The sequence below is a fragment of the Sphaeramia orbicularis genome, chromosome 22, assembly GCF_902148855.1.
Source record: "Sphaeramia orbicularis chromosome 22, fSphaOr1.1, whole genome shotgun sequence".
NCBI classification, from domain to species: Eukaryota; Metazoa; Chordata; class Actinopteri; order Kurtiformes; family Apogonidae; genus Sphaeramia; species Sphaeramia orbicularis.
In genome coordinates, this window is record NC_043978.1 from 5,109,079 (window position 1) to 5,126,122 (window position 17,044).

Consider the following 17,044-nt stretch of genomic DNA (forward strand, 5'->3'; position numbering starts at 1 on the left):
TGCCACTGTGACACTGGTGCAGATACTGTTTACCACCTTCTCAAATGAGACAAGACACTCTGCTGCAGAATTTCTAATGTGGTCTGGACACGCAAAGAGACTCTGATGAGGCAGAGGAGGAAGTGTAATGTGAGCAGAGAGGACGGTGGGAGGAAGACAGATACAAAAACATTCATGTTAATATCAAATGTGATGTCAGGCCTCGACTCAAAGATGTTATAGAAAAGGATTAACACTTAACATTACAGACTGGTGGCATCACAGTAGTAGTGAAGTGAAAATGAATCCACCCCACTCTCTTCCCCAACCACCGCATCACATGAACAGAACGGAACATCATTTAACTCTTATCCTGTCTTAATGTGCGATAGGAATTATGCTAATACTAGTTATGAACTTAAAAATTGCATGTGAACGCCCCCTCACCTCATGTTTTCCACAGAAGAACTGGGAAAAAAATTTTGATACAGGAGCTAAGATGAAAATCTTTGAACTTTTCAACATGGCGGAGAGCAACAAGGGATTCACTGTGAATGATAAACAATGCTTTTATTAACATTCTGCTGCTGTTAGCTGATAATTTTGCACATTTATAGCATACACATTTGCAAAAAAATTGTGAAAATAAATAAATAAAAATGCTGTAGATGAATTAACACATCCAGAACTGTTTTACCATAGTAGCAGTTCACAATAAATTGTGTCAGCCATTTTTCATTTTGCTATGACAACAAAAGCACTTGAACACAATGCATTTGTTATTTGAAATTCACAAGGGAAAAAGATCATGTTACTGATAGAATTAGAATTAGAATTGCCTTTATTGTCATTTGACAGTACAAAGTACATCAAACGAAACTGAGTTCGATGATTAGGGACATCGGGCCGCTGCTCCTACGAGTACTAGAGCGCTACCACAAACGATAGCACATGAAGGTAGCATGACTCTGTGTTAAAGAAATTAAATGAATAAATGAATGACATATGTGATGAATAAAAACATTATGAATAGTCAAATACATATATATATATATATATATATATATATATATATATATATATATATATATATATGTATATATGTATGTATGTGTATATATATATATATATATATATATATATATATATATATATATATATATATATATATATGTGTGTGTGTGTATAAAACTTGAAAATTTTGACACAATGTCCATATGAAGACAACACACTATCACTGTGATTCTATCTCCATCATCTGTTCAGAGTCTCTACAGCTTCAACATCATCCAGCTTGGGGTAATTTTTTGCCTCTTGTAGTATTTTTTCACATTGCTCTCAAAGAATGAGCTGAAACATGTCTCTATGTATGCTCATGTCATAGATGCATTCCATTGAACTGTTTAACACAAAACCAGAGGCTCTTCTCAGTTCTCACCTCCTCAACTCCTCGACCCAGTGATCCAGATTAATTACAATCCCGATACTAGGATGCTGTGTTGAAACAGACACGACCCATGTCTGAATCATACAAACCAGAGGCCAAGCAAGCCTCATTAAACATGTGTGTGCTAAATATGAAATACATGATATCAATATGTTTAATTTTAATTAAAAGTTAAATATAATTTTACACTGGTTTGACAGAACTAAATCACAGTAGTGCACTGTAAGTGAATAACAGACAGTTTGTCCCAGTGTTTCCCTGTACTGTCCTTCCCATTTCCCTGTTCCCTGTAACCTTCTCAATGTCACCATCTGGTGGCATTGGGAGGAATCTCCCCTATGCTTTCTTTCAGCAGGTGGGCTCATCTGAAGGCACACACCTGACTATGATCAGCAATAGTTGAGTTTAAAAGACCTGCTCAGATGAAAGCTGATCGTCAAATTATTTTCCTCTATACCTGATAGAAGATCAGCCATTATTGTTCACTGTTTTTCAAGTGCTATTGCTACATTTAGGGTTGGTGTGCTGATGCCTTTGTTTGCTCTCTTTCTCCCAGACTTCTGCTGGTGCGGTACCTCCAGGAGCATGCCTGCTGAGAAAGCTTCCCTCCCCACTGTTCTTCAGTCAACTGTCCATGTCGCATCTGTTTCCAAGCAAAACACACTGAGCTGCAGCCTGGGTCTGTGCTGTGCTGGAAGTAAGCAGCCCAGGTTGCCTGACAACAAAGACGCTACCACTGTCCATATAATAATAATAATAATTTCTTTGTAGAGCGCTTTCAATCAAAGTGCTGTACAGATATAAAATCAATCACAATAAAACATAAAAACTAAAAACATTAACAGTAAAAACAAATCAAGACATAAAACACAGAGTAAACAAGTGGGTCTTGAGCTTTGCTTTAAGAACATCCACAGAGCATGCCTGCCTTATGTCCAGAGGAAGACTGTTCCAAAGTGTTGGCGCACGGAAAGAAAAGGCTCACTCACCAACAGTCTTTTTCCTGACTTTAGGCACAGTCAGGAGGACAGATCCTTGTGAGTGAAGGGCACGAGAAGGTGCATAAAGTCTAGCCAGCTCCGTTAAGTAAGAAGGTGCTGCTCCATTTAAAATTTTATAAGTCAGTAAAAGCTGCTGCTAATAACATGCTAATGCAACCATTGCTTATCCCACACCCAGCTACTGGCACCACTAAACTCTGCCATCGTCTATTGCCACTGTCACCATCAAGCCATCGCTACTATAAGCTAAAGACTACTGTCCAACTTCATCATTTCACCCTCAGGCTACATAACTACTGTTAAGCTACAAACTGTCTCAACAGCTTCACCAGGCTTGCTAGCCACTAGCTTGAAGTTACACCAGCTGTTCACTGTTTCACTTTACTTCTCCTTTGGTCACATCAATAAATACTGTTTCTTGCATTTTGGTGTTTGATGGTGTCTGAGTCTGCACATGGAGTCCAAAGTTGAGCTTGAATCATAACACAATTGTAGCTTTAACTGATGTCTGTTTAAAACGGCAGTGCTGAGGTGAGGATGTCTCATGGTTTTCAGTGGAACCTCGCAATACGTGAGCACCGTAGTACAAGAAATTTTCTTTATGAGCCACAATCTTGAGAACTTTTGTCTCAAAATACGAGTGGATACCCACAGTATGAGCAGGTGCTCCTCCCAACAGGTGCAGCATCCACAGGCTCACTTCACGTTCAGGAGCACCAGCATTCAGATATGGTGGAGGAGTTATGAAATTTGTGAAACAACGACAGTGTAGTGGAGGAGGATCTCTATGAGTAAATGAAAAAATAAGTGTTGGCAAAGTTTCTGATTTTGTTAAAAAAAAACAAACATCCAGACAAATTAAGTGCTTTATTTAATGACAATGGCACATTTTCAGGACATTTTAAAAAGCAGAGCTAAGCAGATTTCTCTTTAATGAAGTGCGGACAGTGATGAAAGTCAAGTCAACTTTATTTATAAAGCACTTTAAAAAAAATGCAGTTGGCTTAAGTGCTGTACACAGACATAAAACAAATAAAACTCATAAGAATTTATACAAATGACAAAAGTAATAATACATTAAGACAATATAAGACAACCTCTCACCCTGAGTTAAAAACCAAAGAGAAAAAAATATATTTTAAGAGAGGATTTAAAAACAGACATTGAGTCGGCCTGCCTGATGTGCAAAGGTAGTGCATTCTGCAATTTGGGGGCAGCGACTGAAAAAGCCCTGTCATCTTCAGCTTCCTCTTTGTCTTTGGAACAACAAACAGTGACTGATCTGCCAATCTGAAAGAATGTGAAGGGGTGTATGGCTGTAGCAGGTCAAACAGATTCTGTGGGGCAAGGCCATTGAGGCATTCAAAAACAAAAATATTTTAAAATCAAACGAAATGAACTGTGAGCCAGTGAAGTGATGCTAAAATTCAAGTGATATGGTCCTGTTTTTTGGCTCCAGTTAAAAGTTGAGCAGCAGCATTTTGAACCAGGTACAGTCGAGTAAGTGACGTCTGGCTAAATCCAACATAAAGTACTTTGCAGTAGTCTAAACGAGTTGAATCCGTGTATCATTCCTTCATTCGTTTTTCAATTTAAAACCAAAAATGAAAAAACAAAAAAACGACTTGTTTTTTGTTTTTCATTTTCAAAACCAGGATGAAAAACGGATAACGGTTCGTTTTTCCATTTCCCGATTTTGTGCTCAAATGAAAAATGGACAAAACGGATAACAACCGTTTCATCCGATTTTGCTATTTTCAATATAGTTAAGTTGCCTGACCCGGAAGTAGTCGTTATCAGGGAAAAATAAACAAACGGAATCGTGGCCGGTGTCCTGTCTACCTGTCGAGTTGAGCTACTGACGCCTAAACGTTTTCACAGTTTAAATGCCTATCGATTTGTGCTCCTCCAGGCAGAAGTGAGTCATATTTTGTAAGTATATTTCTTTTATAGTGCCTTTTGAGTAGTAAGCACGGAGGCAATTATGTGCATGTGCACGAAAGATAGACGTAGAATATTGAAGTGAGATGATAATAGCGTAAGGAAGTTCTCATTGTATGATATTAGCCTGAAGTACGTGGGTCACCTCGGTGTTAATGGCGTTTAGATTATTGTCTAAGTTAGTTCAACGAATGAGAACAATGGTAGCCTACTACTTAACTGACTAAATCTATGTGAACAGTTCCCTTCACTACCCACACTTGTGTGAATTATGTTATAATTCCATACATGCTGAGGAAGAGTAGGCTAGGTTTGGAAAACCAAAGAAATACCTGACTGCACAAATACCTCCATACCTAGTTCCCTAGTCTGTCTTCTCTGTCATTTATCATATGCACATCTCTAACTTGTGTGGGTGTACGTGTATTAAAGTGGCTGAATGTGGCTTTTTACAAAAAATGTGTTTTGTTGTGTGTTTTCTAGTTTTTCCATTTGTGAAGGCTCATAGGTATGGAACAGAGGTGACAGGAGAATCTGCATGACCTGTCTGAGAGGAAACACCCAGACAGGTCAAAGAAATCTCAGAAATTAAGCTGAAGGAGATATGCTGAGAGGTTTAGACTAAGGGTGAGTCGGCAAAGGTGTATTCAAATATATCTATGTTTTGGTAAAATGTCTTTGTTTATATGTACTTTATGAATGTTCAGTGCAGGACAGCTCTTCTATGGGAACACAAAGATGATCCAGTCCCCCACAGAAGCCAGATCACTGGCTGGCTGATGACGTAAGTGACAATTCAAACAAAGTATTACCAAACCACAATGTGTTTTTTTTCCCTGTTACTGATTTTTTTTGGGGTGTGTGTGCTTGTTTTTGTAATACAGGTAATTGATGCATACATTCATATCCTTGCTGAAAAACAGCAGGCAGATGCTGGATGTAAAACTATATTGTTCTCAATGCATGTGTACTTAATACACTATACACTCAATACACACGAACTAACACACACTTAATTTTTTTTAACAGGGATCCATTCATCAGCTCTGTGCTGTGGTAGCTGGAAGTTTGTTTTCCAGAAGATTTCAGCCTCTTAGAAAAGCAGTCTATTTGTTTGTTTTTATCTAGCCATATCACCTAACACCAGTAACCTGAATTAACAATAATTTGATATAAAACCCATTCTTCAGATGAAATTTCCAGTGTTAAAAAGATGGATTTGTCCTGTAAATGTAGGTGCTCACTGGATTTTAGTGGTTTTCTACTATTTTCCTCAGACCTATTTCTGAGATGTGTGTGTGTGTGTGTGTATATATATATATATATATACATGCATTTCAGTTGACCTGATGCATGTCCTAGTGTGATGGAATAACATAAATACAGTAATCATTTATAGATTGTCACCATGTCACAGAGGACACTGCTACTTGTTGATCCAGACAAGTATATTGTGTATTTCGTATGCTTGTTATGCTTTTTAAACAATAATTAGGAATTTCTTGAGGATGGTGGGCCATGAAGTCCAAGGAGATAAATGGACTGTAAAAACTGTTCACCACAACACGCAGCAAGATGCCAGTAGCTGTGGGATTTAGGTGTTAAAGGTAAAGATTTTAATTCAGACTGTTTGTAGTAAACAGTTTTTTTTCCCTTTATGTTAGCCAGTCATATGTAACTGAATGCCTAAAATGCCATTTTGCAGTTTGCAGAAGGGTTTCTCAACAATGGAGACATCGCAAGCATCCAGACACATCCTGCAGAGGTTTTAAAGGCTCAATGGGAAGCAGCATGTGCCCTCCTACAGGTGGGAGGTCTGTGGAAAGAAACATGAAGCCACCACGGATGGGATCAATACGGACACCGAATTTCCCTCACAAGATCAAAATAGTGAATATAGTGTATATGTCAAATAAAGTTGACTTGATTTGAATGTAATGTTTCTTCTGTTGTCCCATGTTCAATGTGTCGAGTATCACAAAGGTGAGGTGTGTTACCTGTAGTAGGAGCTTTATTTAATAGAAGTTATAAGTGTCTAAATGAGCTACCTTTACCCATATTCAACTGAATAAGTAAATAGTGGTGTTTATATAGTAGGAGCTTTATTTAATAGAAGTTATAAGCCTGTCTAAATGAACTACCTTTACTCATATTCATATGAATAAGTAAATAATGGTGTTTCTATAGTAAGAGCTTTATTTAATAGAAGTTATAAGTGTCTAAATGAGCTACCTTTACCCATATTCAACTGAATAAGTAAATAGTGGTGTTTCTATAGTAAGAGCTTTATTTAATAGAAGTTATAAGTGTCTAAATGAACTACCTTTACCCATATTCAAATGAATAAGTAAATAGTGGTGTTTATATAGTAGGAGCTTTATTTAATAGAAGTTATAAGCCTGTCTAAATGAACTACCTTTACTCATATTCATATGAATAAGTAAATAATGGTGTTTCTATAGTAGGAGCTTTATTTAATAGAAGTTATAAGCCTGTCTAAATGAACTACCTTTACTCATATTCAAATGAATAAGTAAATAGTGGTGTTTCTATAGTAAGAGCTTTATTTAATAGAAGTTATAAGTGTCTAAATGAACTACCTTTACCCATATTCAAATGAATAAGTAAATAGTGGTGTTTATATAGTAGGAGCTTTATTTAATAGAAGTTATAAGCCTGCATAAATATGTTACCTGTAGTGGGAGCTTTATTTGATAGAAGTTATAGGCCCGTCAAAATGAGCTTCCTCTACCCATATTCATATGAATAAGTAAATTATGGTGTTTTTCTGCAGTAGAAGCATCATTTCATTTTCAAATAGGCGTGTCAAAACGTAAGGTTGCATGTTTTGACGGGGTAGCGTCAATCGCTAGACGTCGCTGTCGATATAAGCTACTGGTAGCTGCTCGACGGAGCAGGATGGCTTGATATGTGCGCGAAGCGGGGAGCACAGCTCGGTTCTGAGTTTTGTAAACGAAACCAGTTCCATGATCCTCAAAGGGAACTGATTCCGAAATCCTTAAAACATAGCGGGTTCCTTAAACGGAGCTCCAGCCTGGATCAGCCACTACTGGCCCACTGACTGAGAAAATCAGAGCCGAATTTTTATTTCGTCATAGTACAGTATAAAATTAGTTTTTAAAAACTGGCTCTGTTTTTCCTAATTAACGAGATACTGTTTTCTAAAAAAAAAAAAAAAAGGAAAAAATTAAATTCAAAATTGTTTATTTCTCCCAAGTAACGACTACTTCCGGGTCAGACAACTTAACTATATTGAAAATAGCAAAATCGGATGAAACGGTTGTTATCCGTTTTTTCCATTTTTCATTTGAGCACAAAATCGGGAAATGGAAAAACGAACCGTTATCCGTTTTTCAGTCTGGTTTTGAAAATGAAAAACAAAAAAACAAGTCGTTTTTTTGTTTTTTCATTTTTGGTTTTAAATTGAAAAACGAATGAACGAATGATACACGGATTGAGTTGTAATAAAAGCATGGATTGAAATCTCAAACTGATGGTGAGGTAGAAATGATATAACTTTAGACAGCTGTCTCCATTGAAAAAAGCTGGACTTAACCACTGATTTAATCTGTGCCTAAAGTTTGAGATCAGTGTCCAGCCTTACACCCAGGTTTGTTGCTGTATGTGTCAAATACTGACGTAAAGGACCCAGATCAACGTTGATTTTGAAGGCATCCCCAGGCCCAAACAATATGACCTCAGTCTTTTTGTCATTTAGGTGTAAGGAATTTAGTGATATTCATGCCTTAATTTCTGCAATGCAGTGGAGTAGCTGATTCGCAGAGTTCGCATTTTCCTGTTTCAGTGGTACATAAATTTCACTGTCGTCGGCATAAAGGTGGAATGAGATGGCATGTTTACAGAGAATTGATCCTAGACGAAGTAAGTAAATGGAGAAGAGGGCCCAGCGTGGAGCCTTGAGGCACTCCACATGTGAGGTGCACCATCAGACTAGGTAGGTGGGACCTAAACCATTCTAAAGCCTTACTCTGAATACCCACCCAGTTCTCCCAGGCAAGACAGGAGAATCTGATGGTCCACTGTATCGAAGGCAGCTGTCAGTGACCACAATCTGTGGCTAAAAGAATGTCATTGAGAACCTGTAGCAATGCTGACTCAGTACTAAAACAAGCCAGACTGGAACACCTAAAAAATTCTGTGCTTATTCAAAAAAATGTCAACGGGCAGTAAACAATTCTCCAGAATCTTTGACAGGAAAGGGAGCTTGGAGATTGGTCTAAATTTGAGAGGACAGAGGAGTCTAGGCCATGCTTTTTCAACAGTGGTGTCACCACCGCATGCGTAGAACTCGCAGGTACAATTCCACTTGTTAAACTGCCATTCCTAATCTTAAAGACATATGGTGCCAAGGTACAAAATTCTTTAAAAAGACGAGGTGAAATAGGATCATTAGTAGACCCCACAGGTTTAATTTGACCAACTGTTTCTGTCAAAGAGGGCAGACTGACAGGCTGAAACTGCTCAAAAACTGCAGAGCATGTGACAGGGACAGAGGGATCAAACAAAGGAGGACTATTGAGGGTCCTAATGCTTGCAACCTTATTCATAATAAAAGCTTACAACTTTCTCACACATTTAGCTGGAGTAGTTCCTGTAGCTTGTCCTTCTTCCAGTGTTGCTCAGCCCTACTGAACTCACGCCTGACAGCGCATGTGGCATCATTTATCCACGGCTCAGGTCTCGGTTTGGGAAGTCAGCTGTTTAATGGAGCCACAGTATTCAATATGGTTTGACAGGCTGATTTAAAGTGAGAGGATAAAGCTTCAACATCTGAGTTCAAGCCCAGAGATTCGGTCGGGCTGATCACTGAATTGAATGCAGTGGAGAACTGAACAGCAGCGGAAGAGTTAAAAACATGGCGGTGTTGCACAAGAACGCACTGTTTAAAAACATGACAAGGAAGAGGCATGTCAAATACAACTGGCATATTGTCACTTTTGACCAAGATGGTGCCAGTGAGGCCAGAAAGAACAAATTAATGAAGAGAAAGAGAAACCACCAGAAATTCTTCTCTCTCCTTCCAGAGACTAACCCTCCTCGACCTTCTCCTCCTCCTCCTCCTCCTCCTCACTCCACCATACTCCTCATGCACAGATCATCTCATCTTAAATTTGAATAAGTTCATAAAACCAGTTCATTTGTTTTTATTTTGTTATTTTCTTTCTAACTGCACTTTTTCTGTGTTAAAAACCCTTAAAAAAGGATTTTTGAGTGTTTTTTTTTTTTTGAGGGGGGGCTGAAAAATTAATTATATTTCAGTTCATTTTGCTGGGGAAAAATGATTCATAAAACAATTAAATTGAAAACTGAGCATGGTCATGGGCTGAATTACATTCATACTTAGAGGTTCCACTGTATTCCTTTCTCATTGGCTCCTCCCTCCTCAGGTCTTGACTTCTCCTCCCTCCCCCCTCAGATGGAGGGTGGGGTGGCGTGTCCACAATTGTCTTTCCTCTGGATCAACCGCTGACAAACAGATGATGTGAGATTCCGGAATGCTCTTCCCCAGAAACAGACGATGGCCATCATGGCTGATGGAGGATTTCTTGTTGAAGACCATGTACATGATAAATCCAGATCAGCATTCAGACGCCAGAGGTCAGGGATGACCGGGCCAGTGAACACCTCAGGATGGATGTGGAGGCCAATCATACACTGAGTTAAAGAACACAGGTTACTGACACAGATTTATTATTCAGTCTTATACCACTGCATGTGTCCTGACAAACCCATGAAACTGGAACTGCAGAGGACTGGTGAAGACCACAATAAACCCTATATACAAATATACAGTGTTGTCCATTTTGATTGGAGGTTACTAGTGTGATAAGAGTGGTCAAAGGTCACTGTGACTTTAGGCCACCAAAAATACATTTTTGGCCATAACTGCTACTAACTGAAATAACTGCATGAACATATTTCCTGCCAGAGCAGTTGATGGCATTGAGTTTAGGGATTCTGGATTTAATGCCAAACTTGAATGTGCTCCTTTCTTAATAGTTTTTGAAAAATTATGTCAAAATTTTTTAATGCCCAGTGATAGTAGATAATTACTATCTATGTTCTATCATCTATATTATGAAAGCCAAGTGAACTGTGTGCGTGCATGTATGTGTACACACAAAATCACACAAAATATGGAAAGACCTGACTGCTGTAGCTTGTCATACTTACGTATTTTTGGTCAAGAAACAGACTGGCAAAAACAGCAAGTTGATAGGACCTATATTTTGGGAAATATTAGTAATTTTGGAATACAATAGCCTTACAGTCATGTTGCTGTACTCACAACGCTTTGGCGGTGACTGCTAGACAAATGCGATACAGCATGCATGAATACACAACAGCATAAAAACTACCTCATCTAGAACCTGTGGATCCCCATGGGTCAACAAGCTCGTTACATTTATTACTTCATTTTGCATCCTGTAAGGAATACTTTGAGGATCTCCTTAATCCCACTGCCATGCCTTCCATGGAGGAAGTAGAGGCTGAGGTATCAGAGGTGGACCTGTCACCCAAGATGAAGTCACCAAGGTAGTTGGCATGCTCCTCAGTGGCAGGGCACCAGGAATGGATGAGATTCACCCTGAGTATCTTAAGATGTGCAGGGACTGTCTTGGTTGACACATCTTTGTAACATTGCGTGGCAGTTGGGGACAGTACTGGAGTACAGTACTGGAGTACAGTACTGGAGTACAGTAGTGGATTGGCAGTGATACTGGATTGGCAGTGGTGGTCACGCTTATCAAAAAGGGGGACCGGAGGGTCTGCTCCAACTATAGGGGGATCACACTCCTCAGCCTCCTGGGGAAAGTCTATTCCAGGGTACTGGAGGGTTCGGCCGATAGTCGAACCTCAGATTCAGGAGGAACAATACAATTTTCATCCTGGTCACAGAACCCTGGACCAGCTCTACACTTTCCGCCAGGTGCTCAAGGGTTCATTGGAGTTTACCCAACCAGTCCACATGTGTTTTGTGGATTTGGAGAAGGTATTTGACCATGTCCCTTGTGGTATCTTGTGGGGGGGTGCTTCAGGAGCATGGGGTCCGGGGCCCTCTGTATGACCAAAGTAGGAGCTTGGTTCACATTGCTGGCAGTAAATCAGACCTGTTCCAGGTGCATGTTGGACTTCGGCAGGGCTGCCCTTTGTCACCGGTTCTGTTCATAATCTTTATGGACAGAATTTCTAGGTGCAGCCAGGGGCCAAAGGGGGTCCGGTTTGGGGGACCACAGGATTTCATCTGTGCTTTTTACGGATGATGTTCTCCTGTTGGCCTCACTGAACCAGAAAAAGGTAGTCTGCCCTCTCCAGATCGGTGGAGAGGCCTTGCCCCAAGAGGAGGAGTTCAAGTATCTCGGGTTCTTGTTCACGAGTGAGGGAAGGATAGAATGTGAGATTGACAGGCGGATTGGTGCAGCATCTGTAGTGATGTGTTCATTGTATCGGTCTGTTATGGTGAAGAAGGAGCTGAGCTGAAGGGGCAAAGCTCTCGATTTACCTGTCAATGTACATTCCTACTCTCACCTATAGTCATGACCATTGGGTCATGACCAAAAGGACAAGATCCCAGATACAAGCGGTCAAAATGAGTTTCCTCTGTAGGGTGGCTGGGTGCACCCTTAGAGATAGGGTGAGGAGCTCAGTCACCGGGGAGGAGCTCGGAGTAGAGCCGCTGCTCCTCCACATCGAAAGGGGCCAGCTGAGGTGGCTTCAGCATCTGTTTTGGACGCCTCTTATACGCCTCCCTGGGGAGGTGATCTGGATATGTCCCGGACCTCAGGGAAGACCTACGACACACTGGAGACACAATGAGAGGGAAGTCTGGGCATCCCTCTATAGACAGTTGCCTCAGCAACCTTCCGGATAAGTGGAAGAAGATGGATGGATGGACTTCATTTTTCCCTCTTTATTATCAGACTGTTGCCATGCCATTACTTAGTTGTAATGCAAAGTGCTCATGCTAATTTTAAAGGAAAACTACTGCAGGGCCTCCTGCTTTCATTTACATTTGGTTAAATCTTCATGTGAGATGATGCTTCACAAATGCATCAATCAAAATCTGGTTGCACTAACAAAACATAATTAATATCAAATTAAGTTCTCCACAGTAATGTGAATGGTGTTGTTGTGGCTGTGTTAGAGCAGCAGCTGGAGTGGAACCGAGCTGTGTAGATCACAGCTGGGACTGTGAATCCCTCTGGAGTCTAATGACAGGAAGTCTTCACTGTGTACATGAAGACATTTGAGATCTCCTGGAGCACAAAATGAATCACACATGTAATTAGGATCGATGCAGTGGATCCAGATGTGGATGGGGGTCCTGAACAGCTGTTCTGAGCTGCCAGGTTAAGCTTTTTGCTTTCAGATATGTCTTCTGTTCCTTGATGTTCTATGAGGAAACATGTCTGAATTGTGCCAACATTAATCTACTGACTCCATATCCAGTTCTAATCTGAGCACAGGTCTGGCAGTTCATCATAAACCAGAATACATGTGTAGGTACAGGATGCAAAGCCTTCAAAGCTGGAGTAATCAGAAAACCTACAAAGTATTATTAAGACACAATCTGGATCTCTAATCTCTCTATCAGTAGAGTAATAGACGAAATGTTTTCAAGACCAAAACCAGTCCAGCTGATCTTTGAAAACTAAGGATTAAATAAAATCAAATTTTCTAATAAGTCCAAGTGCCACATTTTATTCCAGTGCCATATCTCACCTAAGGTGCAAATAAAATAAACAACAGTGAGAGTATTGATTTCAGGTCCCCTTTAATGCATACAAGAGTAAATGTGTACAATGTTTATCCTAGAGATATAAAGTGCTATCACCAAACTGCACCATCATTACAAAAAAATACATTTAGTTCTTAATATAAGATGCATGTGTTGCCATTAAACAAACTACGACAGTTTAGCTATTGTTGTAATCACTTACAGTTTACCCACTGAGCTTCAATTAATTTCTTATCAATGTTCATTTATGGTCAAGGACGCACTAAAGCAGTCTTTCCCAAATAGGGGTACATGTACCCCCAGGGGTACTTGGAAGAAGCCCAGGAGAAACAACAATTTTTTTTTAGGAAAAATACATTAAATAAGACATCATGTACTGAATACAAATAAATAATGAGAATTATTGCTGAAATATAAAGCACAAAAATACATTCAATAAAATTGACACTCCTGACCTTATTTCATTCTAAATTTTTTTTTATTTTATTTTTTTTAAATATCCTCTATCATCTTGTTTAAGATTGGTAACATTTTAAAAACATTTCTATTTTATTTATTCCAGATGAGTTCATTTGAGTAATTAAGTAATAATTTTTTGTTGATGAAAGGTTCATTTATTCATTAATGACCATTTAATTTATGTTTTATATGAATGAAAGAGGGCACTTTTCAGTTTATATTTTGCACATAAATTTGCTTATAAAGATTTGATGTTTTTAATATATTAAAGTTAAATATATGTTGTTTGTTCACAAAGTTTTAAAATATAAACATACACCTTTGGCACAGGAACCAATTTTGCCTCATTTTTTTCAATCAAAAATGTTGAAGCGAGAGTTGGGGGTACTTAGCTACAAAAGTATATTTTCAGGGGGTACATCACTGTAAAAAGTTTGAGGACCACTGCACTGAAGTAACTTACACTGAACAATGGAAAGAGCTCACACACATAGGCTAGTTCAGATATGCACCAACAAAGTAGTGAACTAGACTGGGTAACCCATAACAACAAGAATTCAAGAAGCATCTACTGTATGGGCCTGCATGTGGAGAATACCCTCAGCAGCTCATTCATCCTCTTATGATGAAGTGGTATCTAGTTATTATTCCTGTGGCTGAATGAGCACACCTGCATTTCAGTTACTGGAGAAACATCTACAGATGTTAAAGTTCAGTGATACTGCTACTCTGATTACACCATGTGTAGATTTAACAGCTGACAGTGTAGAGGTGCAGCAAGTTCTGAAAAAACATTTTACCAACGCGTCCTATTATTTATTTACGAAAGAGATGAGATACAGATGCAGGCAAAGCATTACTGAGCATCCATCAGTACTACAGGTGAAATGACATTCAGAATAACTCTGAATACCCAGAGACAGAGATTCTAAAGCATTGTGATGTGTGGTTGCTGTTAAAGACTCAGCTGTGATTGGAGAACCTCCTCACTCCCACGCTTTGCCACTTCACACTCATCACTCTGGAAACCTTGAAATTACTGGAGTCCATCAGCTGTCACGTGGATGTTAACAGGCTCTATGAGATGTACAACAGCACAGAAAATACAGCACAACGGCTACAGCGGCAAACACATTTATGCAGAGGTTCAGCTGCAGTGCAGATGTACATATGAAAACTGAAATAAAATAATGTGACAACACATCAGTGTTTCCATGAACAGAAGTGTAATTCAGATTGTATTAGGAGAAGATCACAGTACAGTTTGTCTTCAGTGTTTAAAACTTGCATCAATAATTCAGTATCCATGGGTTTCCTGCAGTGAAAAGGTCACATCCTTTTGTATTTGTGTGCAGACATCATCCCACCCACACACCAGAACCATGCAATCAGGAGATGTAATTTTATGAGCAGACCGTGCAAATGTACAGATTCATTAGGCTACATTTACAGAATGAGAAGATTAGCAGGAGATATTTTTCAAAACCACATCATGCTATCCTCAGCTACTGATAATGGATTAATGGGGAAATCCCCACTGAAGTGCAGGTATTAGCGGAGGAGGACACCTGCTGTGATAAAAAGATCATTCACAGCCAATAAGCAACAACAGCTGTGTCTGAAATAGCAATACATCTACTACTGACAGACTCAAGACCTGCTATGTGACAAATCTGAAAATCTGCAGTTGAATGTGACACCAGTCTGGGTGTCCTGAAAAAAAGTTGTGTAATGCAGAAAAATTTGTATTAAGTATAGCCGAAGATAAAAAACACATGACTTGTGGATGGTGGGGGCTGAAGACTTTGTATTTCCTATGGAATTGTAAATCCAAATGATCTGCAGAATGTTAAGTGTGAATTCTTAAGACGTGACCTTTAGCCCCTTGACTCACATTGGATAAGAGCCGGCTGAGTGGACAGCTGAGTACGCTGGTAGAACAGTGCAAATGTATCCGCAGTCAATACCACCCTGAGGATAGTACATCATCACAGATCGAGGCAGAGATGGGGACTCGGACTTATGACTTGGACTTGAGTTGCACTTAAGTCGCACACACCAGTGACTTGAGACTCGACTCGAGACTCGACCTCAAAAGACTTCAGACTCGACTTGGACTTCAGGACTCTTTTTCGGTTGTGCAGTATCAAAGCCTCACGGGTCTGCGGGGCTGAATCTCAGTTCATTCTCAAAGCGCATGTGTCATTACCCATGTGCTGTGTCCTGCCACAGACCTGAATGTAAACCATTTTTATTCATCTTGGGGATTGGGGAGGGGAGAGAAGGAATAGGGGGAGACACATGGATGCACAGCAAACTGCATTACAACTGTTAAACATAACGTGCTGTGGACTTTTAATACCCCTCGGCCAAATATAGTGTAAGATTCTGTTGAAAGTTACTGCCCTATAATTAAGATTAGATTGTCTTTGTGTAAAACATATACATACATATTTATATTTGAAAGTACTCAGATATTATAACTGCACAAGGCTGTTGCAAGCAAACGTTTCATCCCAACAAACTATGAAATATTTTTGTGAGCACATCCAGCATGCATTAAATAGGTTTCTGCTCCATGCCAAGATGCATACCACAGTATAAATTTGATGCAGATATCTCAATGAATTCTTCAGATAGTGCAATTACGTCATTGAATAAACAGACAGACGGACAGATGACAAAACAATTACAATACCCTTCGTCCAGATGTTGGCCGAGGGTAAAAACCAAAACAGCCGGTGCTAGTATAATTACCAATAGCTAGAATAAATGTCCATAACTGTTAATACTACTACTCCAAATACAAGTATTAACAGTGACACCACTACTGCATCTGTTAGTACAAATAAGAGAAATCTCTACCATCTATGTAACTATAATAAACACTATCACAAATATATGGATAAATGAGTGATGACGATGAAGGCAGGTCAGAGGCAGAACCACAACAGCAGGTCCAGAGATAAATTAGCACATTCAATCCTTATAATTACAGTTATTTTCAAGTCATTTTAATGCATTTGATTAAAAATGGAAAGTTGTGTTTGCACTGAGCCTAAGAATTTCATTATTGTTAATGCTGTTAATTTATATGACAATAAAGCACTTACATTCAGCCTTTCTATAATTTGTGCTGCTACAGTTAATAACGCTGATGGATTTTATTTCACTCTAATTACTGTCTCTCTCGAAATAACCCTAATTATGGCAGAGCAGTGAAGTGAATTTATTCACTGGACACATTTCTTGGACTTATTTTATGGAACATCTTGTGTTAGATTTGGTTTATTATGTTTGACCAAGTGCAGATCAGTTCCATGGTTGAATTATAGTACAATCCCACTGGTGCTATATTTTGTACAATCTGCACATGTCCATGTAGTATTTATTGAAGTTTATTGTAAACATTTCCTTGTTCATTTCTTTGTTTTA

General features: G+C 39.2%; 1 long non-coding RNA gene across 1 annotated transcript; it reads left to right on the forward strand.

Moving 5' to 3' along the window:
* Positions 1–4,857: 4,857 nt before the first annotated feature.
* LOC115414030 (uncharacterized) lies at positions 4,858–6,280 on the forward strand. The gene is made up of 3 exons (XR_003934538.1): positions 4,858–5,152; positions 5,864–5,975; positions 6,074–6,280. It is a non-coding gene; the product is annotated as an uncharacterized LOC115414030 (long non-coding RNA).
* Positions 6,281–17,044: the final 10,764 nt, after the last annotated feature.